General features: G+C 36.7%; 1 long non-coding RNA gene across 1 annotated transcript; it reads right to left on the bottom strand.

The window, feature by feature from the left end:
- Nucleotides 1–23,976: 23,976 nt before the first annotated feature.
- LOC134796866 (uncharacterized) lies at nucleotides 23,977–27,424 on the bottom strand. The gene is made up of 5 exons (XR_010145015.1): nucleotides 27,173–27,424; nucleotides 26,609–26,722; nucleotides 25,951–26,082; nucleotides 24,474–24,609; nucleotides 23,977–24,089 (listed from the first exon to the last, which is right to left on the bottom strand). It is a non-coding gene; the product is annotated as an uncharacterized LOC134796866 (long non-coding RNA).
- Between the last annotated feature and the right edge of the window lie 533 nt (nucleotides 27,425–27,957).

Consider the following 27,957-nt stretch of genomic DNA (forward strand, 5'->3'; position numbering starts at 1 on the left):
TTAAGATTAACATAAGATATGATATAAATTACCTACATATAATAAAACAAAATTTTATAAATCAGATCACTTGGTTCTTTTTACCTGTTGGCAACTTGGCACACTTAACCGATTGCATTCAGTAGCAGTAGCGAGCATGAATTTTCCGCGATCATAAACAAGTATTTACTGGAACATTATTTTTATTTCCATACTAAGGCAAGCGGGAGATTTGCGATAGGAAAGTACAATAAAAATCATAAGCAATATTTATTATTTTATCGTGAACGCGACTTTTATAGTGACTCTGATTTATGGGTGAACAATTTTGGGGCGGACGCTATTTCCGATTTTACGCATCGCAGACGCTTCCGCAAATCTTCTTGGAGTTTTCTAAATGTTGTACAGACAGCAACACTCTTAACAGTCTTAACTATCCATCGGTGGACCTTATGCCGTCTGTAATAAGGTTTACGAACTGTCAGTTAACAGTGTGGGCTAACCTAACTACTTTTCCAAATATCAATAATTTGGCTATGTGGAAATCTAACTGGCGATGGCGCAGTGAGAGACATTCTTTCGCTTTTTAAACGCAACAAGTTGAATTAGTAGTTCAGTAGATTTTATCGTTCTGAAGATGCAACAAATGCAAAAAAAGATCATTATACTCTTTTTGAAGGGAATTCCCTCTTTAAAATTGCGGTTCTGCGGCATTAAAAACACGTCTGTGAAACTCTAATTTTTCAATATGTGAATCAAACAACCTAAGCTAAGCTTTAAAACTGTGTAGAAAAAGAGCCAGTAGTTTGACACTTAATAATATTTTGGCTTATAAAAAGTTATCGCCACATGATAACTGACATCAAGAAATAGATATTGGATGAAACACGTGTCACATCAATTTCGTACACCCATAAAAATAACATAGAGTCAGACCGAGAAAAGTCTGCAGCGATTTTGATAGCCCACGCAGTGCAAGTGTCATTTTAAACGTCAAACTTCTAAGAAATTATCTATGTCGTGTAAATAACACTTGCACTGCGAGCTGCGAGCGCTATCAAAATCGCTGCAGACGTTTCTTGGTCTAACTCTAAAGATTTTCTTAACTCACAAAGATACACGTCAAGTCTACATAGTTTGGCGCATTTAAAATTCTGTTTGGTTTGAATTCTTTATCTCCAGGCAGGTTAGTAAACGTGTTTCGGCGGAGTAAGCCTCGGCTTTACCGCTCCCTTAGCAGCCATTCCTGGGAGCCTGGGATCAACATAAAATAAAATTGAAGTATCCATACAGAAGGTGCGGTGCATTACGAGTTCGGTATAAAGAGACTGATTTCCTTGCGTTATTTGCTTGCGGGGTTCATTTGGGCGTAAAAGGTTGTTTTTGAGTAATATTTTGTTACGTGTGGTGAATTATGTAAGGAATGGAATATAAACGCCGTGCAATGTTATTGTAACGGTATGTGTCACTCTTATATGTATAGTTAATATCAATAGCAAATAGTTAATGTCTGCATTATTATTGTAAACGGTATTAGGTATTATCAAACTGCACAACGGGACTTAATCGCGTATTTAAGTTTTAAGATTTACCTCCGACGTTTCGAGGACGGCGTTGTCCCCGTGGTCTCGGAGAAGACTGGCTCAAGTTGACATCAACATCTTCTAGCCGCGCGAGTTTTTCGAACTACCCGCACTTGGTCTTGTTTATCAGTTTGAACGTTTTGCGCACTAGGGATGTCACTCTGTCGACACACAACACTAACGATATTCGATTTATCGACTGTCGATATTCGTTTCCGCTTACATTTACTAATGACTGGATTCCATGTGGATGACATCTTAAAACCCTCGTCCCGATTAAAATTGCAATGTTTTTTGATTTCAATGGCTTCCCGCACTTTTCTACTGTAGAAATGGCGATCCGTGGAGAGGATTTTAGGGTTATGCAGCTCAATCCAGTGGTTTGGTCCTGACTCCAGCAAATGCTCAGCCACCGCAGACTTGTTGACCTGACGATTTTTGACAGCTGCGATATGTTCCTTAACTCTTTCTGCTATGGTGCGCTTAGTTTCTCCGATATAGGAACTACCACAACTGCAATCTATTTTATAAACGCCAGGTGACTGGAACGGAATAACGTCCTTCGGTGACCTTAGGCTCCCTGCTACTTTGGATAAAGGTGCTTAGGCAGGGAGCCTAAGGTCACCGAAGGACGTTATTCCGTTCCAGTCACCTGGCGTTTATAAAATAGATTGCAGTTGTGGTAGTTCCTATATCGGAGAAACTAAGCGCACCATAGCAGAAAGAGTTAAGGTACATATCGCAGCTGTCAAAAATCGTCAGGTCAACAAGTCTGCGGTGGCTGAGCATTTGCTGGAGTCAGGACCAAACCACTGGATTGAGCTGCATAACCCTAAAATCCTCTCCACGGATCGCCATTTCTACAGTAGAAAAGTGCGGGAAGCCATTGAAATCAAAAAACATTGCAATTTTAATCGGGACGAGGGTTTTAAGATCTCATCCACATGGAATCCAGTCATTAGTAAATGTAAGCGGAAACGAATATCGACAGTCGATAAATCGAATATCGTTAGTGTTGTGTGTCGACAGAGTGACATCCCTAGTGCGCAAAACGTTCAAACTGATAAACAAGACTAAGTGCGGGTAGTTCGAAAAACTCGCGCGGCTAGAAGATGTTGATGTCAACTTGAGCCAGTCTTCTCCGAGACCACGGGGACAACGCCGTCCTCGAAACGTCGGAGGTAAATCTTAAAACTTAAATACGCGATTAAGTCCCGTTGTGCAGTTTGATAATGTTTAATAATCGTGAAAGTTTAAATCGGTATTAGGTATGTCACGTAAATGCAATTTTCTTACTTGATTCAATGCAAGTGGTGTTTACTGTTTACCTTTAAGTAATTGTTACGCTTAGTGATAATAGTTAAAACGTTTGTAGTTATATTTTACAAATTGTAAACAAATGTTGGTGAACCAATAAATATAAAATAAATAAAAAATATAAATAAATTTGTATATTGTTGCTTGAATGCACTGTATTCTTTATTTTACAAGTAAGTTAGTCAACATTTTTATTTTTATATTTACTCATCAGCTTATTTTCAGTGGACCGATATTACAAATTTAACAAAATATACTTAATCATAATACAGCAGTCGCACGTTTACCGGTTTGCGGCTTAATTTAATTTCAATATGGCAACACATTAGTTCTGGTTCGATCATTAATGGTATGTTGCATACCCATGATATATGTGGTTGGATCAATCAATTTTGCATACACGATAATGATCAGATCACCACTAGAAAAATCATTAAATAATTTGTAAAATAGTCGAACTTTACAATAAAGTTATCCTAGCTGTGTAGTGGGCATTTGGTTAAGCACGTTAGACACGGAATGAACCCTTAAAATTAACGGAGTTAAAAAAGACAGGGTATAGCTCAATTTAGCAGAATAAAAAAAAGTGTTTATTTAAGTAACGCAAAAATATTTACACTGAAAGCACACAGACGAAACAGATAAAACAAACAAAACATGTCCACCCTAAATGCCTCCACTCAATTCGCCGGTGCGTTTGAAAAGTCTAATCATAACATGGGATATACTAGGTACGTAGGTAAATATGTAGGTACCTATAAAGCTATCAAAAATTGATACAACTTAGTTCGGCAACCTCAAAACACACGGAAATTTACAAAAGAATACACGATTGCAATGAACTCTTAAAATCAGAGTACCTGATGTAGAGCGTCGTGGAATCGGGGAAAAGGATTCATCATAAATCACAACACAATAAATGTTTTGTACAGAAGATTAGGTATAGACTAGGCCCCTCCGGTTGATCAATTGTCTAAACTGCTGACCGGCATATACGTATATAATGAAATACGAAACATACTACACACACATACACTCATATGATAGACATTTGATTTTCTAAATAACGCAAACTCATTACCGTGTCTGGCGGACAAAGCATCAAAAACACTCCCTCATTACTGGACCAACAAACCTCGCTCTCATGTGACCAAAATAACAATTTTAGGGAGGAGGGGGAAAAACAACAAGGTATGTTGTCAATAAAATCAGCAGGTGTCCGGAGGGATGGGGTCGTTCACCTTTGGACTGTACTTAGCCTTTATTACGAACTGTGGTTGGGGTTAACAAGTTACAGTTTGGGTTTATTGAAATGTATGGGTGTTTGAAAATTGACCGTGTGAGATTGCAGAAGGTTAAAGTTGGATAGAGAACTTTCAAATTGCTTATTAATCGGCTTATCGATGCGAGGGAACTTTTTGTTTTATTTAACGTGTCGAGTATAATTTTAAAACTAAGAATTCAAGTGTGCGTTTATTTAGTTTCACTAATTAACACAGTAGGTTTCAAATGGATTTGCTCTAAGAAAAAGAAAACACTTTAATTAATCTTTCGTGGCGGTTCGACAAGTATTTATTTTAAATCTACAGTATGAATAAGTTTAGGTTATGATAAACTTTTTTTTTTACAAATTTAGGAATTATTCATTTTCTTTAAGCATTTTCATGAATACTTAAAACACTGCCGAAAAATAGTGTTTTGTTAACAAATGTTATTCCCATTAACATCTTAAAGTTCCATATAGTAATTATTTATCAGAAGAAGAATTTACGAAGCGTTCAGTTTATTAAATATGGAGAATACATTAAAAGAAAAGCCTATTGCAATTTCAAATGAGCAAAGTATGCATTTAATTCTAAACAAAAAAAAGAAAATATGTGCAGTGTCATCCTTATGGGCTCTCGCAGAAGTAACAGCGCTATAATAAAATTGTTGTATTTATACAATAAAAACAAAGGGCAGTATGTCCCGGAGGAGCGAGCGGTGCCTGTCCGTTCTGTCCCTTAATAAATTCTTTATTCCCTCCCAGATCTTTACCTACTTCTGCCGTTGTGTGGGTGTTACGAGAGATTCTCGTAATCTTCTCGGCTTTTTTGGATTTCTCGTAACTTGTCTTGATCGAGACAATCAATGTTTTTACTGTACCGATACCCAGTCCCAGATTTTTTTAGGGATTTTTCTCACAGACTATAGTAAACCATAGACTAACTAAATATGTGTGACGAACAAACTACTAACTCGTAATATCGAATATAGGTACAGTTAGAACTGATTTGAGATTAATTTATTATTCTATTTTCAAGTTAGGTCCTGATCTGAACGCAATAAGACTTCTCCTTAAATGGTAATTTGCTTCATGCAAATGTTCTTTTATTTATTCATACGTCTTAAAGTATCAACTTTATATTAAACTAACGACCCGCCCCGGCTTCGCACGGGTTGACAAATTATACACCTAAACCTTTATCAAGAATCACTCTATTGATAGGTGAAAACCGCATGAAAATCGTTCAGTCTTTTTTGAGTTTATCGCGAACAAACATACAAACAGACAGACGCGGCTATAAAACAAAGTCCCCGCAGTGTTCACTTTGAATCACTACACTTTATAAAACAAAGTGTAGTGATTCAAAGTGAACACTAAACAGGTACTAGGTACCTACATATATGTAGTGCATAATTGTTTCCATCGTATTTTTTCGGAAACGTTCGTATTTGTCATGCTACTTCAGTCAACCTCAGTACTTTTCGTACTGAGACTGACTGAAATGGTAAGTTCGTACGTTTCCGTGAAAATACGATGGAAAATAATTATGCACTACATCTGTACATGAGATGAAAGTTATGTGATGAACAAATTAGTTTCTTGCCGCTGTTTTAAGTTTGGAAAGTTTTTACTTCATGGATTATGAAGTTTGCTGTAGCGCCGGTATAATGAAGTTAGTTTCTGGCTGGTTCTGATTGGTGTAGCGAGCGCGAGCGCATTTAGATCTATAATCATCCAGTGTATTATGTTCTTAAGATTTGTAACAAATACTTGCGTTATTAATAACTAAAGGATGATTCACGTTAGACCGGGCCGTGTCCGGACCGGAGCTTCCGGCGCATCGTTTCTATGGAAAGCATCACATGATCGCCTGTCATGTCATATAATAGTAAGCGCCGGATACTCCGGCCCGGACACGGCCTGGTCTAACGCGAGTCATCCTTAATAACCACCACACGTAAAACCCTTGACAACTTAAATGAGTAGAGCGTAACAGTAAAGAAAAGCTCCGTTCTTTTACTATTACGAGAGCAAACATCATAGAGCATCAGGCGGCTCGTCTGCTCGTTTGCTGACTATCACATTTAAAAAAAAAAAACATTTTTTAAATAGTTACCTATAAAAAAGTGTGTCTGTACCTGAATAAAAAAGTGTCGGAGAGCACTGACATTTGATTTGATATCAATCTGAGATTACTCTCAGTGAATCTTGTCCGCACGTTTAAAGTGCAGTGCAGCAAGACAAACTAGCAGTGCCAAATCAATATAAAAAAACCGCCAAGTGCGAGACGGACTCGCGTTCCAAGGGTTCCGTACATTAAGTCCGACTCACGCTTGACTGCACATTTCTAATAGGTTTTCCTGTCATCTATAGGTAAAGAACTATTTTGTGTATTTGGCCCAGTAGTTTCGTTGATAAGGGGAGGGGGGAATGGTCATTTTTTTGGCTATTTTCTTAAATAACTTCTAACCTATATATTTTAAAATTATAAAAAAAATATATATGAAATTCTCAAAATGAGCTCTTTTATTTGACATAACACGACATATATAACACTTTGACATATATAACACGATATAGTTTGAAAAGCTTTATTTTTTAATTTTCTCATTTATCCCCTAGATGTGGCCCTCATGTTTAAAATTCATTTATTTACGTAACCTACATGTCCGTCTTTGGGTCACTAATTTACATATGTGTAACAAATTTCAACTAGGTCCCACCAATTAGGTCCCGTTAGTTTCCGAGAAAATAGGCTGTGACAGATGGACAGACAGACAGAAGCACCGTTTCGTTTTTTCCTTTTGAGGTACGGAACCCTAAAAAACAATTCATTTTAATTTTCAAATGCCATTCCGCTTCCTTAAATCGTGATTCGCTAAGTGATCGGAATGTCCCCAGGGCTGATCGAGGGCGATTAACGCAAGGATGAAAGTTTTAAGAGCTCCGTACACAAACGCGAAGAAACTGATCGAGTACCTATAGCGTGTACTGAAGTTTGGCCTTTGACTACGAAGTATGGACAAGTTGCCACATTACAATGATGTTTACATTAAATAAGTAGGTATAAAGGGATGTCAACGGTGAAATAATATGAAATTGACAATATTGCGCAAAATACGTCCCAACGTTTATAGCCCTTAAATTCTTTTAAATAATATGAATTGCTGAGTTATATATGTCTGTAGGCGACGGAACTACCGACCTCTATGCTGCACGCGTGCTGGCAGCCTGGCCGGTACGGATGCTGCTGGCAGCCTGGCCGGTACGGATGCTGCTGGCAGCCTGGCCGGTACGGATGCTGCTGGCAGCCTGGCCGGTACGGATGCTGCTGGCAGCCTGTCCGGTACGGATGCCGCTGCCGGCACGCGTCTTTTGTTTTTATATAAAAACAAAGACACACACACTAGAGACAAAATCATATAACCCAAATCCGTGAGTCCGATCAATACCTATTATCATTACCAAAGCCACTTACATCTCAACATACTATACGGCACTATTACTTATAGGTACCTACGCAAACATCGCGCTCGGTCAATTTGGATAATTAAATTTTGGTAGCCAGATAGATCCGTCTGGCTTTCGCCGTAGATAATTAATTAATTGACAGGACAATGGAGGGGTAACTGTTCGGGGTCACTCCGCTATTAATAACGTTTGTTTTGCGTGACTAATCACCACATGTCACGGCCCGATAATATTTATACGTGCTATATCGATTTGGATTGCGTGGAATAAATAAATTTGATTCCGCAAATGTTGCATACTTTTCACACCTCGTATTTCATTTTCATCCTTTTGAAAAATCAACTTTATTATGTGGTTACAGGGTTGTGATTGTAATTTTAACGAAATCATGAGAGATTTTAAGGATTACTTTTGTAAAAATGTGGGAACAAATGTCCGAGGGTTGCCCTATAAATGTCAATAGTTCGCGTGCTCAAGTATTAATATATTGAGCTTCAATCTGGCACGTATTGTATTTGAAATCTGGCGAATTGGTGACAGAATATGGGAAAATGCTGGTTGTTATTGCAGCTTGCAGAGCAGTGCTGTGCTCCGCATAACAGTCGTAAACGCCACTGAAAAATCAGTTTGAATTTGGAATTTACTGCGTAAAAATAGGTGTGAGTGAATTGCAAAAAAAGTGTACATAGTTAAGCACCTGTAATTAGTCTAAAGTTAATTGATTCCATTGTGTTACCACAGTTAAGCCATTTATATTTAAGTTAGATGCATGAAAGTGTGTTAATATTAGCGTATAAAACGAATTAAGTACAATAAATACAATACAATATAATACGTAGTTAATTTTCGTAACACAAATGAATCAATTAAGTTGTGACTTATCACAGCTCCTTAACTGCGCTTAATTACGTACAAATTTTTTGCAATTCACTCGTGTATATTTGAAGCAGTTTTCCAATACTGTAATGTATGGTTAGAGTATAACACCGCGATTTTACCTGACGCATATTAGCCTGCCTACCACTTATGCACTTGTGTTGCAATTTAGGTAGTTTAATATAACAAAGTGAGGGCCGGAAACAGGTAAAATTTTCTATCAAGTGACTTTATATAATCGCTTTATCAATGTCATATCGCTGATCTACATAAATATTATTACTTTATTACAACATGTAAGTTAAAAAAACTGATGATTCATTTAAGTCCATATTTAATCGGAGTCTTATTCTAATAAGATCTTGTAAGTAAATATACAAAGTTTTCCTATTCGCATGACCTGCTACACAAAAATAAATCACGTCAAAAATATCCTATTTTTTTGTGGTTGGAATACAATTATAATATTTCTATCTACAGGAGTTGTAGTGCTTTAAATAAGCCTCAAAACTTATACTTTCGTAATTAATTTACTAACCTAACCTAACACCACCCAAAAGCCCAAAGAGATGATTTGAACTTTTAAGTTTAAATAATGCTAACATAGTTTTTCTAATAGATTTCACAAATACTAAATGGATCCAAATCGAATGTAGCTAACAAATGATTGCAGAAACAGTAAATGACTACACTTTGGAAAGTGCTCGTAAATACTCGAATTTACTGTCACCAGAGACAATACATAATACAGACAGTTCACCCATGCCTAGATAATCTTAGAAATAAATCATGTTAAGCTAAAACAATTTCTCAAACAACTGAAAATTTAAATATGTGTGGATTTTTTTAAATACTTGTATTTCGTTGAGCTTTTGACCAATGTTGAGTTTACTGATGTAGATATTTAAACATCTACATAATTCTACATACTGCATAATTATAATAGCAAAGGCTCAGTTCCTGCGACACCTCGTCGCGCCGCGGGTTCAAATCTCGGCTCGTAATAATCAGTCAACCAACTTATGTAGGATATACCATTTGATTTACCAGACGCTCTTCGGTGAAGTAAAACATCATGAGTAAACCGGTCTAATCCCAATAAGACCTTATTTCCCCCTGGGTTGGCAGTTGCTTTCGTAAAAACTAATATGCCTACGATAACTCTTGAGATTACTTGTCAAGCGGACCACAGGTTCCCATGAGCCATGCCCGAAAGCCAAAAGGTATCAGTTCCATAATTGCCTATAACAAAAAGGGTGGAACTTGTCAATTTTCGGAAGAACACTATGCGAAGGCTATAGGGACCGTGCGCGTTGGAGGGTCTGCCATCAGTGGCTTGAATCGGAAACATATGTGCACACATGTACATTGCCAAAACAAGTGCTACCATCTACCGTTCTCGTTGGTACGTTTCCTTGTGCATAGTAGGTTTTGCCCTCTTGTAGGCTACATCAGAAACATAAACATCACATTTACGCCTCGCGCCAAAAATCTGACGGCTCCTATGCTGTCTCCTATAGTTCATGCACGCCCCTATACGAATTATGATAGTCAAACCATTGTTTTCTTGTCTTTGCCTGTGATTTAATTTAATACTCTGTAGTTGTAGCGTCCACGGTTACCTGGAAAGTTTGGAAACTACGGGCGCGATGTTTTGTTTAGTTGTTAAACCTTAACTATGTATCATGTTGCAGCTATGCTTTTGTTCATGAATTCATGATATAGGTAAGCATTTGCCTATAAACGTGAAGAGTTTCATATAAAGACTGAGCTGTAAAAATGTCCACGCTAAACACCAGGGATGTTGCGGATGCACATTTAACGATTCATACGATTTTTTACGTTATATGAGCCAAGTAAAGGAGCATGTAGGGGCCGTGTCGTACCAGGACACTAAGGGGCTGGCTTTGGACCGACCAAGGTGGAGACAACTTCATCACGCTGCACCGACAAGAGCCTAGCTCTTAAATTGAAAGAAGAAGATAATATCATTATTCAACAATTGCTCTGTGTGTACCAATATTAAAAAAAAAAACCAACATACCTACCTATTTGTAACATTACTATTACCTACATACTTAGTCGAACATAAGAATTTTATATTGTTGATATAAGCAATAACTTTTAATCATGTCAACAAAAGAGCGTGTGTGAATAATATCGGGATTTTGGAAAGACTATCCCTCCAAAACAGGTAACGCCGCAGAGCGTTTTATTTTTTACTAAATGTAAAAATAGCGTTATCATGACAGCAAAAATATCAGCTATTTTTCACATTGCACCGATTTTATAAGGAGTATAAAGCACAAATAACTCGAGGCGTTCACTTGTTATGCGTATCGGGACATTCAGAGCCAGCCTCGTTAGCAGGCCTGTCGTAGTTACATTTTCACAATACTGAATATATATAGAATTTGTAAAGACAAGCACATAATACAGTATGTTAATCTACTATTTATTTATCCTTTAGTTGCAGAATCACGATAAATTGCCAAAGCGAGAGGAACGAGGACGAATATATCGAGACGACATTCTTTGGAGGCTTTAGAATCAGCGAATTTAGTCCTGTTTATAGGATACCGGGCACTCAATACGACTTATTTAAAACAAAATAATAGATAGATACATAAAATAGAAGTAATATGAAAAAAAAAAGATTATTACTAGATCCAAAAATTCCACTTTATACACACGTTACCGGGTTTACCGTGGTAGGTTGTGTCATTTCACTACGAGTAGGTATAGTCTTACGGACTATGGCGTTCATAGTTCATATGTATAAGGTGGTATAGTATTATGACGTTGAATATTTACAGTAATTATTAGCTCTTTATCTTTGGTATCTGTATCAATTTGTGCAATATTGCCCCGAACAAGGCAAATTCTCGGCGTGTACCAGGAGCGCATAGTTGCAAACAACATTAAAACAGGATGGATGCAAGCCTGTCGTAGCAGAGTAACTTAGCCGGCTAAATAATTGTTTTATAATTGAGTGCCTTAGAATACACTCTATTCGAATTATATTTCAGACTTGATGAGAATATGTTGACTATGTTGAATATCTCCGTGGTAAAGTGGTAGTGAACCTGTATACGAAGGTTCGAATCCCGGTAAGCGCATTTCTATGTGTGTAAAATATTTAATTTAACACGTATTTTTATTGACATCGTGTAATTCTTATTTATACTTACGATTTTAAATAAATGTTTGGAGTGATTCGTAAATTATTCAGATTCAGATTTACTGGTAAAACAAATACTATGCTTTTACACGTCATACATTTAGGCAGGTAGGCCTACCTACATAATTTATATATTTATATTTACATTGTTCATTATTATTTTGTTTTAATATAAAATAATTTTACAATATAAATAGTGTATTATGTCATTAATAAAATTGCTATTTCTTACATTCATTGACGTTGGTCGCTCTATCTGCGCCAAAGTGAAACAACTGACGTTTTTATTGCTTAAATTGAACTTAGCGCTTTTTGTGACCGACTTAAGCCGATTCGGCTTATAAATACGGTGCCGTGACACCCCTAAGGTTCCCTCTCCTAAATTTTAAGTCTTTGAAGCACTGTGAGAATTAATTTTGTCACCACATCATAATCCTATTACGGCGGGAATATATGTGAGTTGTATTGTTTCTTGACTATTCCTGACGCAAGTTAAAGCAATGTGGGTAATAATCTTCTTACGTTCCTCAAAGGAAAAGAAGCCTAGTAAAAAAAATAGAACGTTCACAATATTTTTAAATTTAACAAGCTCAGTTAGACGCTCAAAAGAAGCTGAAAAAAGGGTATAAAAGTCGCTTCAGCTACATCAAGAAACGTTGAGAAATTGTCCTTTAATGTATAAGCTTTGTTAAATGAAAATTTCCTAGAGATATCGTTGCAGTAACAAATCATGCTTTTGTCCTTGCTTCTAGCCCCCTCGCGGGGACGTTTTCCACTCCATAAAATTAAATATTGCTCCGAGAAAGAATAATTTTATTACAGACATTACGTTATGAATGAACGTTGGTTATTTTGTATTGTTACGGCCAAATACGCGTTAAGAGGGATCTATTTATGTTAAACAAGGCCAATTTTGTTTTATGAAGTTTTATGGGGTTTTGAAATGAGCTTCTTTAATATTTTAGTTTAATTTGTTTCAAAAGAGCAAGGAGTGTTTGAATGGGGTACATATTATATGTTCGGCACTCGAATTATATGTTTTCTCTGATAAAGGTCATGTTGATTAGGTACCTGCTTAACTAGGGGAGACCGAGGTGAGTTGTGACAGAGGAGAGTTGTGAGATCGTCGATTTTTTGGAACTATGTCGCAACAGTGTGCGTTTGTTAGCTCGTAACTTGAACTAACAAACGCGCGCTATTGCGACCTACATAGTTTCTAGTTAATAAATTCCAAAAAAATCGACGATGTCACAACTCTCCTCTGTCACAACTCACCTCGGTCTCCCCTACATTAGGTACATATTACCTACCAATTAAAGAACTATTTACTTATCGAATTATTACGATCAATATCGAACAAAAATTGTTTATAATAGAAAACTGTTGTTAATTAAAATAAAAACCAGACTATCGTATACAGGAAGGTACGCCATCAAGTACTTTATTGTTATATCGGTCCAAAATTAACAAAGCGCCTGCAAAATGTATAAGGCAACAAGTTTACCGCACAAACATTTTCCATTAGCACTTGCTGTGCATCGGACAAGCTTAATAACTTCCACCTTTAATGCACTTACCGGTTATATTATCTAAATATACACCTAATACCGTGCAGCCTTTCCTAAGGGGCTTTCCACAAGTCCACGGCTGGGCGTTGTCGCTGCGAAACGCTGTAGTGCCGGAGAAATTTCCGCAGAAAATATACACGACGCATGGATGTACACCCAGCTGCAAAGGTGCATACCCCCTTATGAATAAAATCCATTCATAAAGTGGATATGCACTTTTGCATCTCACTGTACTTACATAGAACCGGATAGTAATAGAAAGCTAAAGAAAACTGTTCGAATGAGACGATCTAAGTTGAGGACTGTCGTACTGGCACGCGTTAAATGAATGTATATAGCATTTAATAACTGGAGTCGCCTTTAAGAGCTTAACCCTGTGCCGAAAACCTTGCACAATTGTGCAAACTTATGTATGGACTGACTATTTGTACCTACGTTACGTAGAGAAATAGCAATACATTTGACGTCCCCTCCTCGCGAAAATCGGCAGACTGTTTTGTACAGAAAATGAAAGAGACGTCATGCTCCAGTTACTAAATGCTCTAAGAGAGTCATATATTGACATATTGACTTATTGTAATGTTAGCGTTATTGCCTTATTAAAATTTTGTCACTACCCCCATAATCGAAACGTAATGAGATCCTCTAGTTAGACTTTTTCGGTGACTTTTGTCGAAGTACATATTCGGTACGGGATCTATAATACGACGTTTCACAGCGCTTCAGCATGACGGCGCCGCGCCGCGCCGTGGACGTGTGGCCAGGCCCTTAGTTCTTAAGCTTTCTGAATATCAAGGGTGGCGACACACGTAGCGCCGCTTTAAATAAAGAGTGCAGTTTAGTCATAATGGACAATTTTTCATGTAAATGGAGGTTTTGAAGTTTCAGCAGCGTTGGAGAAAAATCTTGGAAAGTATTGTGAAATTTTAGGACGTGATCAGAAATGACAAGGAAACTGTGAAAAAATTCGGTGATCCGGATAAAAACTAGACTAAGATAGAGTTCAGAATTATGAAAATAAATCACCTAGTATGGAAATATAGACATATATGCCGATTCTTTTGTAATGTTCTTAAGTGAACCTACATAATATAGAAAGTATTTCCTTCAAACAATTAATTAAGACCAGGCTAAGGTTAGTTTTTTAGGCATGTTCAAAATATAATTAAAAAAATATGTACAACCTCAGCCTGGTCTTAATTAATTATCCCTAATTAATAATACATAATATTAAACAACAGTTACAATTAGATTAGATTAGATTAGATTTATTTATTTCACAACATATGATTACAGTACAAATTACATTAATTCAATTAATGTAATTAATGTAATTGTTTAATTTTTTTTTTATTAATTGGCTTATTGACTGTTGGGTGTACCCATTGACTGTTGTATATTTATAACTTATAAATGTTGCTAAGAATTTGTATATATGTTGTGAAAGAGCCCTTGAAAATGTACACCTCGCAGACTTGTCACTATATAGTCTCGTTTGCAGTGGCGATAAAATAAGCGCAGCTGCGCTCAGCGGGTGAAAGTGGAGGGGCCCATTTACCAGGCCCTAGTGCAGCACTTATCGAACCTTAGCTTAACCTTCCTGCACACTTAAGCATGACTCACGCTAGACCGGGCCGGGGCCGGGCCGGAGCTTCCGGCGCTTCGTTTTCTATGGAAAGCACCACGTGATCACCGATCAGCTGTGATAGAAAATAACGTGTCGGACGCTCGGCCCGGGCCCGTCCGGTCTAGCGTGAATCATCCTTTACCCAATGTTGCACATGACGACTTTATGCGAAAATGCGCGATATATTAAACCCAATGATATTATACCGGACCGGGTGTGGCCTGAAACAGGAGCAATAAATTAAACTGTAGACTATACTCCTCAAACTGACCAAAATTTGGTCGGCAACTTTTAAAAATACATTGTGTTTTGATTTTTAGTACACCTAAAACACAAAAATTTTCACTGTCAGAAATGTTTTTAAGAACTTTGCCTTCCTTAAATTTTACCTGTCCCAGGCGTTGAGCGAGAATATCAAATATACCGCTTAATTCAGCTTATTCTCATATTACCTTCGTCTCATTCATAGGTACCTACTCGTATTTACCTTACATTCTCATTCAAAGGAAGTTCATTATAACGGACTATCCCAAAATTAAGCTTCTAAATTCAAATTATTATTGTTAGACGGCGGCGAGAGGCAAATACGAATTTAAATTCCGATATTCAAATGATGTCATTTTGTTATCATTCGCGCGTGCATATAGCTCGTAGGTACTTGTATGTGAAGTCAGCAAATAATAGTAGCGGACGAAAAACGCGCCAAAAGTATCTTGATAGATACTTTTGGCGCGCCCTCTAATACTTTTGAAAGTGGAGATAAATCTTTATAGTACCTCTACCCTCCATATTGCTAATTAAGTTCAGATTTCGATAGGTGACTTTAGGTGACTCCTAGAGGCGCTGTACATTCTCCGATATAATGCTTGCTCTTTTTTTAGTATACTTAGAAAGGGACAGTATCGTTTGGAGTGGAGTGAAGTTAGGCATATTAGACCGTAAAGAAACGTAAAACGTGACATAAGGCACGTTTATTCACTGAAAGTAAGTGAAAAATACTCTGCCAACTGATGGTAGAGGTACAGTTCTCGTTCAAAAGTATTCTACAGTCTAATTATTCTTCATAAATAGTCATCCCTTTTTGGTTAGCTATTTTAGAACGGCAGATACTTTTGACGCGTAGTGAGAGTCGTATTGGGGTGAGCGAGACACGGGCGAATGATAACAAAATAACATCATTCTGATATCAAAATGTTAATTCGAATTGGCCTGTAGCTCTAGCTCTGTACGCAAGATTCGCTAGATAACGGCTCCTAAGGGCGTTGTAATTAAATTATAAACTTTTCTAGCTAGGGGTGGAGGGTCAACTGGACCGTTAAGTAAATGCCATATCGTAAAACTTTATTACGTGCCAAATAAAAGGTTGTAAAATGTAAAGGGTTGTAAACTTTTACATTTGTTCTGTACGCGGTAAGATTGTAAAAGTAAATTGCTAAAGTTATTGCCGGTTTAGATTCTGGATACAAAAATCGTTATCACCTTCATTGTTGTTTTTAAATGTTGTTGTGTGAAATTAGACTCTTGGAGAGCCTTTACACCTCCAAATCTTATTAAAGTTGGAGTAATCTTCTCTGCTTTGCCCTAAGGTTGACTACTAGAGAATGCCTCATGGCATTAAGTTCGCCTATTGTACACTAATTTATATCTTTTGTGCAATAAAGTATAAATAAATAAAGTTTTGGCCGTTATGAATTCACCCTTATATAGGTATATAAAGCTTAGACCTACTGTTATAATTGATAGCTTATAGCTTCATGTACAGTCACCTGCAATAATGTATTACACAACGAAGGCCGCAAAAATATCTGACACGATCTTATATGTAGAACCATAAGAGCGTGTCACATATTTTTGCGGCCTTCGTTGTGTAACATATTATTGCAGGTGACTGTACATATAAGGAACAATTCATTATTGTCATTAATCAATTCTTGCGTTGCTTATAAAACTTTACGGGACTGATTTAGTTAAATTATGTTTTATCCCTTTCTTACAAATACATAAGTCAAAATGACAGATAAGGACAAACGATTATTAGCTAATTGAGGTTTATAGCGCGTTTATGAATAAGGGGGTTATATCCTCTGACATTAGGGACCTTTTACATCTCCAAATTTAATGTTCATATTACTCGTATCAACCATAGAGACCATACATTTCTGTTATGCTGTAGGAGTTTTACTTTTACTTACTACTTAGTCTTGGCCTCCAACACAAGAGCACGCCACTTTGCTCGGTCCAGAGCGGTATCACGCCAGCTTTCGCAGACCATTTACTTTTAACATTATATTAATGTAATTTTTATCCAAGTTTAAATAACAAAACTTCCGTGAGACACAGACATATTAAATATATTAAGAACGGGTCACTCACCCAGGTTTATCCAAGTTGCTGCAAATGGCTGTTGTGTTTATAAATGTTGGTATCTGGCAAGACAATTTGACAAGCAAAATGCGGCTTTGAAAAATGTAGTCGTAAACGTGAAGGGTCGATCATCCATGAATTTAATTTTTCTACTAAAACTAGCTTGCCAGACTATATGTAATTTTCATGCCAGTATATGATGTCGCTATTAATTTTGTATTGACTTGTGCAAAAACCCCTGAGGCCTTTTGCAGAATACATTTTTGAATTTTGAATTTTTGAGAAATTTCAGTACAACGTTAGCGTTTTATCTCCGTGTTAGTTTATAGGGAGGTTAGTGTGAGAACAAAGTTCGTGCTACGTACAAACATCGACACTCCTAACTGTACAGTCGACGTCAAAGATATGTTTACAGTTTTCGCCTTATTACAAGGGAATAAGATGCAAAAGTGTAAACATATCTTTGACGTCGACTGTACATCGGTGGACCTTATTACAAATAAATAAATAATAAATAAATATTGGGGACATCTTACATAGATCGACCTAGCTTCAAACTAAGCATAGCTTGTACTATGGGTATTTGGCGACGATATAAACATACTTATATAGATAAATACATACTTACCTATATATACATAGAAAACACCCATGACTCAGGAACAAATATCTGTGTTCATCACATAAAATAAATGCCCTTACCGGGATTCGAACCCAGGAGCATCGGCTTCGCAGGCAGGGTCACTACCCACTAGGCCAGACCGCTCGTCCAAAACACAAAAGGCATAAGGTCCACTGATGTGCAGTCGCCATCAGATATATCGGAGCGGCCAAGGTGCTCACAAATATCGGAACACGCCTCTATTGTCAGGGCGTTAGAGCGCGTGTTCAGATATTGTGAACACCTTGGCCGCTCCGATATATCTGATGGCGACTGTACAGTCACACGCCATACATCAAAAATCATTTGCGTTTATATGTGTGCGTGTCACGTCTGTACACGCGTCATTGTGTATGTGTGGGTAAGTCGCTTTACTGAGAGGACGCCAGAAGTCCGCCAGATTCATGTCGCGGCCAGGGGCTCTACCGTGAAAATCGAACGATAGAGCGCCATCCGCACGTAAATTAGTTCGAACGAACCAACTGAAGCCTACCGGGAAACTCTTTCGTTTTGGCTTACGTCTTTCGAATCCATAGAATTGACCGACGTGAATGGAATGAACGAACCTAACGTTAAGTGTGCATCACACTTCACATCCTACGCTGGGACATTAAACCGGTAAATTAATAATTTACTTAAAACTGAGTTAGATATACTTAAATAATTAGTTTTACGTACTTATAACATACAATGATACTAAAAACCTTCGTAGAATAAGTTTTAATACCAATTTAACATTTTTTGCTGTTTGTCGAATATAATTTTAATAGATTAAGCAGTAGTGTCAAGACTGTCAATGTCAAATTCATTGTTTACTGTCTCATGGCTGTCTTGATGTCGCCGATGTTTGTCTGTTGTACCACATATTTTAATATTATAAAATTTGTATTTACATTGATAAGATAAGAAAATCTTTATCTTGTCTTTAAAAAAAACTTTCTAAGCAGAAGAAATTACCGTTATAATTGAAGTACTTGACGAATTTTTGAAACTATGTATCACAATGTACCTACTTTTGATTATTTTAGTTGCTTTTAAACATATAAATTACTTCCTAGTACCCGATGACTTTCGAAACTACATATGTAGTTTCATTGCATACTTTTGGTTACTCTCGCTCGACTTATGAAACAAATAAGAATAAGATACTTGTTAAACAGTGAACAGTTGTAGTTTTTACATAAAATAATTATTTTAGCAGTTTAAAGGATAATTTTCAATCTACCTATTATTAATATTTTCTCAAAAGTAATTTATTTTATTACTTTGTAAGTTCTTAAGGTCAAATAGTCTATTGATTGTCCGCGGCTCCTGTAGCCGGTTATTTTAGAAAAATATGCTCTAATTCATGTGTTTTTTTAGTTCCAGACTAGTGGAAATCCAAATGGACCTACAGTGAGCACCCTGGCAAGGAATATGTTCAAGCTTATAGCTTCCAGCTATTGCTGGAAAATGGAAATTTCTATAATGATATGGAGGCCAACAAAGGTAGGCATTTTTACTGATTTGGATCACAGTAACGTTTCGTACTCATGAAACTATCCTGATTGTGTATGAGATAATCTACGATTTTCTTTCACTTTCATACTTTCTTTGAATTAAAAGTGTCTGCCCAACGCCAACTAGGTACATGGGTACCTACTTACCTAGATGCCAAGTAGGCTAGCTACATACTTATATATCCTATACGTCATGCTTTAAAGGTCTACAAATGTCTAAATTATAATAAATAAGAATAATTAGATTTGACATATAAACTTAATTTCAATTTCACACCGTTCACTGGAGTATGGTTTAATTCAATAATTTGTATATATCAATCAATCAATCAATCAATCAATCAATCATTTATTTATTTCTTTGAATGTGGTACATTAAAGATGTAATAACAGAATTTTGTTCAGCACATCCTGCCTGAATAGGCATAGAAATAGTGAGTCTTACCTAAACTGCATGCAAGTAATGATTATGTACATTAAAATTTAACATTAAATTATAAGTAATATCAAAAATATCAATCATAGAAGTCACAAGTAAACATTAATTTCATTCATTATAAGTAATATCAAAAATATAAATCATAGAAGTCACAAGTAAACATTAATTTCATTCAATAAAAGTATACAAATATCCAAATATCTAAATATAATTCTTGTTTTTATTAACATTTCCACAGACTCCAGAGCATGTCTGGCAGCGCCTCATAGGGCTATCCTGCCCTCGACTCCCAGTCTACCAGCCGCGCCGGTCCGTCGCCTAATCACAACTCCAACCCGGTCAACCGCAACAGGAGCCACAAGAATGTGAGGTGGTGCTGGAGATGAAGGTGATCGAAGCCAACGACCACTTATACACCCGCGAACTGATGCGGTGGAAAAAACTTTGGTCTTTTTTTAAAATTAATTTTATAACTTTATTTGCTTAGACTGATTTGAAATATTCTTTATTGAAAGTGTATAATGTATATAGAGATTTGTCCGATTTTTGTTAAAATAAAAAATAATAAAATTATACGCAAAGTATATTTTATTGAATTTAGCTATTTTTATCAGTACACGGAAGCGTCGCGACTATATCTCGCGGATCGTCGGGCAGTGGTCGAACACGTAGTTGGGAGATTTTCAATAAAAAGTTTGTCTTCACATTAACATTGTTTTATTTATTAATTTGTGTAAACAATTTTACCACGCTAAGGGTTAAGGGTTATATTTCCCACGTATGGCACTTCAAACATCTATTCTATTTTTGATGAGTAAGACATTCAATTGTCATTTTCGAAATGTCAGCCTGGTAAAGGGTTAAAATTGTATAATTATATTTTAAATATTAATACATATAATAAAATTTGGGACTAGCTGAATGCAGCAAATGCACAAACAGGCGGCAAATGGGCAGAAGCTTCCTCCTCCCTTATTGTCTACATTCGAAAAGAGTTAGTCAGACCAATATATTAAGCGATTTTTATAGCACAGACGCGCAAATGTTATTTAAATACATAATTTCATAGAAATTTGGAATTTAAAATACACTTGCACGTTTGTGCTATAAAAATCGCTGCATACTTATCTTGGTCTCACTCTAATGTCATTTACATATTATTGACTAATCATTGACTATGTTTATTTGCACATACAAGAGTAAGAAATAAAATAGCCTACCTAACCTTATACAATTATTTATCATAGGTACATTTATAACCGTTTCGGTACGGTTGGCACGACAGGCGTGTCATCAATGATTTCAACGTGTGGCGCATGACACGACAGGCGTGCGATCATATTCTATGGCGTAAGGCACGCCTGCCGTGTCATGAAATAATTGTTCGCCGCCACAGCCAAAAGTTTTCGAAGTTTACACAACTCAGATATAATATAACATTTAGATTTTTACATTACAAGTCTTATATATTTCGTTCGTGTGTAATTATTCCTTTACGAGTAACATGTTTGCTTATCGTTATATACTATACTACTACACTGATTATTTTGTAACAAAATTCTGCCATGGAATTTTGAACAATACATACATCTTAAAAAATAAACACACGCATTATACATCTTTAAATTTTAAAGTATTCTATCTATCTATCTTTGTATATCTACATCATTTATATCGATGGTCAAATATTCAGAACTATACTAGACAAAGTTATGCAATCATAGTTAATAACACAATCGGCACAATCTGTGTCTGGTTAAGACACATATTTTAAATCACCCAGAAACAAATGTAATTTATTGTACCTGCTAGGTATATTACTCCGTAGTCAACTTGGCCAATACAACTCTTAGTGCTGCTAATCGTGTATTAGTTTAACTAGCAAGTACAATAAATTACACAATTTATTCCTGTAAAGGAGGCGATTCAAATATATGTGCCTTATTATCCTTATGCCTTACATTAGCTTTCTAAGGTGAATTTAATAATTACCACAGCATGGCCTCATAGGAAATAAGACTAGTTTGCTAGCCTCTGCTTATATAGTAGATAAGTCTTAGTCTTCTTCTATACTACGTAGGTACGGGGCATTGGGTAATAGTTGCATTATCAGCTGGTAATGTAGCTCCTTGAAAAGCAGGCAGTGTTATTTTCATCGCCGTCGTCGGGAGTACGGTCTTCGCGTATAGGCACAGCACGGATCACAGATCAGACAGTAGTGGCCATGGTGGTGGTGTAACTGAAACATCATAAGAACTGGTATTAGAATTATTACTATACTTACTATGTACTAATATTACTGTTTGACATCTTCATTACATTACTAGGAATTTCATTATTATTTAGAACAGCGGTAGGCAACAGGCGGCCCGTGAACCTCTCACTTGCGACCAGCGAGTCCCCTTGGCTATTTTGTATGTAATATTGACAAACGACAATGTTTGATAAAGTAACACATATTAACAAAGTGCGGCCCGCTTCAACTTTTTAACTACTATGTGGCCCTTGGCTGCTAAAATGATGCCGACCGCTGATTTAGAATACTAATTTTATGATTCTTATTTTCTTTAGACGCTAGTTTACAATGACTTCGCCATTTTGAAAGTTTTCGACGTGTAATAGTTACATGTCGTTGAAGTGTCGCCGGGAAACAGACACACACCAACAATGCGCGTGCTATCCCTGGGGAAAGCGTATCTAAGTATAAGCCTATAGTAGGACCTATGCCGATGGTTGTTGGATCTGTCGGCGAATGAAACAGCTTTCTCGTCACCCCCCAATGCAAATCTACACAATGGATGGTTAACTTCATAGCTACAGTCCAAAACGCAGACATATTCGCAGACAAGTGGCCGTCCCTACGACGTAGTATCAGGGTTTTTTTAAACTCTGCCTATGTTACTTAATATCAGTTTTTTTTTAAATATCTAGGTAACTTAGTAATACATAATATGTATGTTAGAGATAGTTCGAAAAGTGTATACATATTTATGAATTTTATGATACTGACTATGTATTATTAACAGTATAAGTGTCTTGGCATCTTGCAGCTGTAAACTTAAACTTAGTGTTTGCCTGAATAAATAAAAAATAATAAAGAACTGCAAATCAGTGTCCATAACACTAAGTTACCTTTTAATATCCCAAATGTTAGCTCTATAGTGGAGCGCGCCTTCTTTTGTATGGCGTTATAGCCTCGAGGATTCTTCTGCGGCGCCGCTTGCAGAAATCATAAGGTGTCCCGTGTTCCCGCAGTGGATACCCGGAGTCTTCTAAAATTATAATAAGCACATTATATTAATAGTGGGTTAATATCTGCCTAAAAACCATCGCTGGTGTTACGGAAGCCTTTCCTGAAGGCCGCAATGGAAACATTTATTTGTAACTAACACAAACAAACGAAGAGTCTCTCACCCTAAATGCATATACAATAAGCGGCAATTATTGCCGTTCTGTCAGGGATAATAATATAAAATAAGACACAATTATATTCCTATTATTTCCGTCCTCCACATTTTGCAACTAGAGTTAGACCAAGATAAGGCTGCAACGATATTGATAGCATGCACAGTGTAGGTAAGTGTTATTTATGCGTCATAATTTCATAGAAGTTTGACGTTTAAAATAACAGTTGCACTGCGTGTGCTATCAGAATCATTGCAGTCTTTTCTTGGTCTAACTCTAGGGTCATTCGAAATATTTCGTAAATAGTTTCCGTGATGAGCTAAACCTTTTAGCAGCCAAGGGCCACATAAGTACATAGTTGTTAACAATGTTGAAGTGGGCCGCACTTTATTAATATTTGTGAATTTATCAGATATTGTCGTTTGTCAATATTACATACAAAATAGCCAGCAAGGCTCGCGGGCCGGGCTGCAAGCGAAAGATTAGCAGGCCGCATGCAGCCCGCGGGCCGCCTGTTGCCGACCGCTGCGTTAAACCATTAATGAACCCCTGACGTAACATGTGCATCTATGTCTGTCTGTAGTACGTAGCTCCCAAACACACATACACTCACACAGGCTCATTGATCTTACTGTAGGATCGTTTAGTGTATGATTAAGAACACAATATATATTTATATAAATTATTAAGTTATAACATACCTACCTACCTAATGTGCGCTATTTCGCTGGTACCACATGTCCGCTGCTCGAAGTAGTCTTGACTAATGCTATTGCTACATATGAAGGCGTCGTGGGTTGCCCTGCCGTACGACGCGTCCATGTTAATGATGTAGTTGACTTGTTCCCATATCTGAAAACCGAACGTTACATAATGTTAATTTATATTTCACCATAGTACGAATTTAGTTAGCTTAGCTCCCTTTTGCTTGTATTGTACAATTCTAATTTATTCCTATTTTTTCAGTCATCCACATTTTACATCTAGCGTCATTCGACAATTTTGTAAATCATTTTTTCCATGATGCGCTAACTAAACGATTAATTAATTGTGTGTGTGTGTGTGTGTGTGTGTGTGTGTGTGTGTGTGTGTGTGTGTGTGTGTGTGTGTGTGTGAATTAATAAAAATGAACATACACACACACATACACATACATGCTGATTAATATTACTGTGGTATCGTAGTGCGTGATTAGAAACACCAAATATATTTATATAAATTATAACACATACATACCTAATGTACACTATTTCGCTGGTGCCACACATGCCAGCTGCTCGAAGTAATCTCGACTAACGCTGTTGCTCCATATAAAGGCGTCGTAGGTTGTCCCACCATACGACTTGTCCACGTAATTGATATGATCCCGTATCTGAAAACCAAACGTCAGTTGTTGTTAATTTCTGTTTCACTTTAGTACGAAGTTACAAAAAAAGGAAGTCAAATTCAAATCATGAATATTTTAGAGTAGGTATACATTAGTATACACATCTTCTATAAAGTCTGGAAATAAGTAATGTAAGGCTTAGTAAATTAAATAAATTAATAATCCATACTTTCATACTAATATTATAAATGCGCGTAAAAGTGTGTCTGTCTGTTACCTCTTGACGCTTAAACCCCTGAACCGATTTGGACTAAATTTGGTATGGATATAGTTTGGGCCCCGAGAAAGGGTTAGTTTTTTTCAATCATCGTCATCATCCCACGCAGACGATGTCGCGGGCAGAAGCTAGTAATTAATAAATATCTTGGACACGGCGCGTATAGTACCTACGTCGATTCCTCTCACTGCGGCCTTGACCACCGGCAGCTTGGGCCTTGCCCCGCTGCTGGCGGCATTCTAGGTTAGTTTTTTTAATAATATGTTTATATATTTTTTATTGTTTTGTGATTTTTTTTATATTCTACTTATATATTCAAATCGTAAAAAACCTAAAAGCTAAGACACAAATCGACCTAGTCCAATAGAAAGCTAAATAAAGCTTGTATTGTGAGTACTAAATGAAGATATAATTATACAATAGATAGAATAATATAAAACATTCATAACTCCGGATCATATATCTGTGATAAACACAGAAATAAATACCTTTACCAGGATTCGAGCTCGAAAATTCCTCTTTCATTGACGGGGTCACTACCGACTGGGCTAAGAGCCAGTTTAAAATTAAAATATTTTGGGATTAGAATAAACTGGTTAAGATTATTATTCCACAAAATTATTTTTACACACATAGAAAACATGAAATATACTGATCAATATATCAACCTCCTAACAGGATAAAGAGGCAATCTTTTTTTATAAGGTACACTAAAGAGACAACTTTCAAAACATTATTACAATAGTATACAGTAGTATAAATAAGAGGTAGGTTTTTTTATAAAATTGCCCTTCAAAACAAGCACAGAATTAGACAAGCTGTTTTAGCTGATTCTATTAGACTAATAATAATAATATATCTGCCGGAAATAAAATTGCGTATCATTTTATTAGGCAGTCGTCCGTTTTATACCATTTATATCCCTTAGCCCAGTACTTATCATCACCATCGCTTGCACGCATTAGCCTAGTTAATTTTAGATACCATCAACTCTCAATAGTCCTTACACCCTGGCGGATGCTGCCTCTGCGTGTGTTCCATGACGCGGGCAAGGGCAGCATCCGCTCGGTTTACCCCTTACATTTCATTAAGTGTCAAAAGGGACTCACGTGTTGCCTACGGCTCCGCGCACGCCTCCCAAAGGTCCGGAACACCATTGTTCCGTGATGGAAAAGATATACAAAAAGCGGTCTTCATATTCCTATGGCCCATGAAGGGTCACATGTGTGCATCGAAAACCCCTGGAATGCAGAATGAAATTATTAGTACTTAATTTATGAAATATGATATAAGATTAATGTGCATTACTTCTAATGTACAATGTATGTATAACTATTTTTTTGAGAAGAGCCCTGCTAAGTATTTACTGAAATACTGGTTAAGTACTACTTAGCATCAATTATGTATATATGTAAACTTCTTTTAGAATTGGGTAGATACGTAATTATTGTATGTAGGTAAGATTACCTACATATAAGGAACACTGTGTATAGATAGAGTGGGGGCTAGAACAACCTTAACTGTAAATGTTTTATGTATTTATTTATTTTAACATTTCAATCAGGTAAGAAGACCCATATATTACAAATACAATTTGACTGGACAATTCTTCTTTTTAAACCCAAGATTTTTTTTAACAATATCTATCAGTATATTTTATAAATTCATATTCATTCATGGTATATTAAGTAGTACGTGCCAGGTACTCACAGTATTATTTTATCTGATATGAGGTTATTATAAATAATGTAAACAAATTTCACTTACCCGGCTTTAATGATAGCCCATACTGATAAGACCGGGGTAATTTAGCAGTTGGACACCGCTTGCTGAGAAACAGGCATCCATTTGGTCCCGGCCCACTTCATCTTGATAATCTGCCTGCCATAAAAGTTTAAATGGAAAAATTACGTAGAAGTACACTACTTTGCGAACAACTCAGTTTGAATCTCGGCATTATTTATTTATGTGATGAGCACAGATATCTGTTCCTGAGTCATTTGTTGTGTGTTTTCCATGTGTGTATTTATTATATCACAACATAAGCATTCTTGAGCTTATTGTGGGGCTTTGTCAATTTGGGTAAGATTGTCCCATAACATTTATATACATATATTATTAAATTAATATCTTCTGTATAATACAAAAATACATTCTATCAAATGGTATATTATTTTAATTAGATACTGACAGACACTACATAGCTTCCCATGAAGGTAGAACTTTGAATACTTGAAACATACATCTTGCAATGCTCTAGACCTTTTATTGTGAATGTTCAATGTTTTGACTATTTGATTAATGACTTACGAAATAATCTAAAACGTATACCTTATTGAACAGGGTCCTACAGCTATTTCGTCGTGGATGTGGAAATATGCAGCGTGGTATTTACAAACTCCGCGTCCAGAACTTTCACTTAGCGGAATTTTTCTCGCATTAGGCACCTATAGAAGCGGCTTGTTGCCGGATTTCTTCAGCCAGGTTCTCTTGCGACAGAAACATCTTTGTAATAGTTCACAAACAAACAGTACAATTTCACGCAGCACGACACAATCAACTATAATAATAAGATACACGAAGGGCATGATACCCTATTATGACAGAATGAAATTGCCAGGTCATGAAATTGAAAAAACAGGAGCACTGCTTTGAAACTGCCAGTTGATCGAGCATAATCCCCAAATATCTATTTATTCATCCCGCTGCAGTGCTCAAAAACCGAGGACATTCAAAATATTTGCAAAACAATGCGCGGATTCACTGCCACAAAAACGGGATAAAAAGCTGAAAGGTGAGTTATCTGGCAGCACTGTGATAAACGAAAGAACAACGTTAGCTCTTGAGGTAACGTGTGTTTTGACAGTTCTTTACGAATTTCGTGCTGTCAAAAACTCCGAAAATTGCGTTTCGCGGTAGGTCTATGGAACGTTATTCGATCCATAATCGTCTTTCGAACGGGCCGCTCGATGACGGCTGTCTTCGCGGTAGCAAACCGTGTTTTATCTGTCAGAATTGCCCGCAATTGACGATTTTCGGTATTCGCGGTTGCCCCACAGTCGCGGGGCGAGGTAATGCGAGTCGGGGCAGGGCGGTGCGTGGCCGTTCTGTATGAT

This window comes from Cydia splendana, chromosome 14 (genome assembly GCF_910591565.1).
Source record: "Cydia splendana chromosome 14, ilCydSple1.2, whole genome shotgun sequence".
Taxonomy (NCBI): Eukaryota; Metazoa; Arthropoda; class Insecta; order Lepidoptera; family Tortricidae; genus Cydia; species Cydia splendana.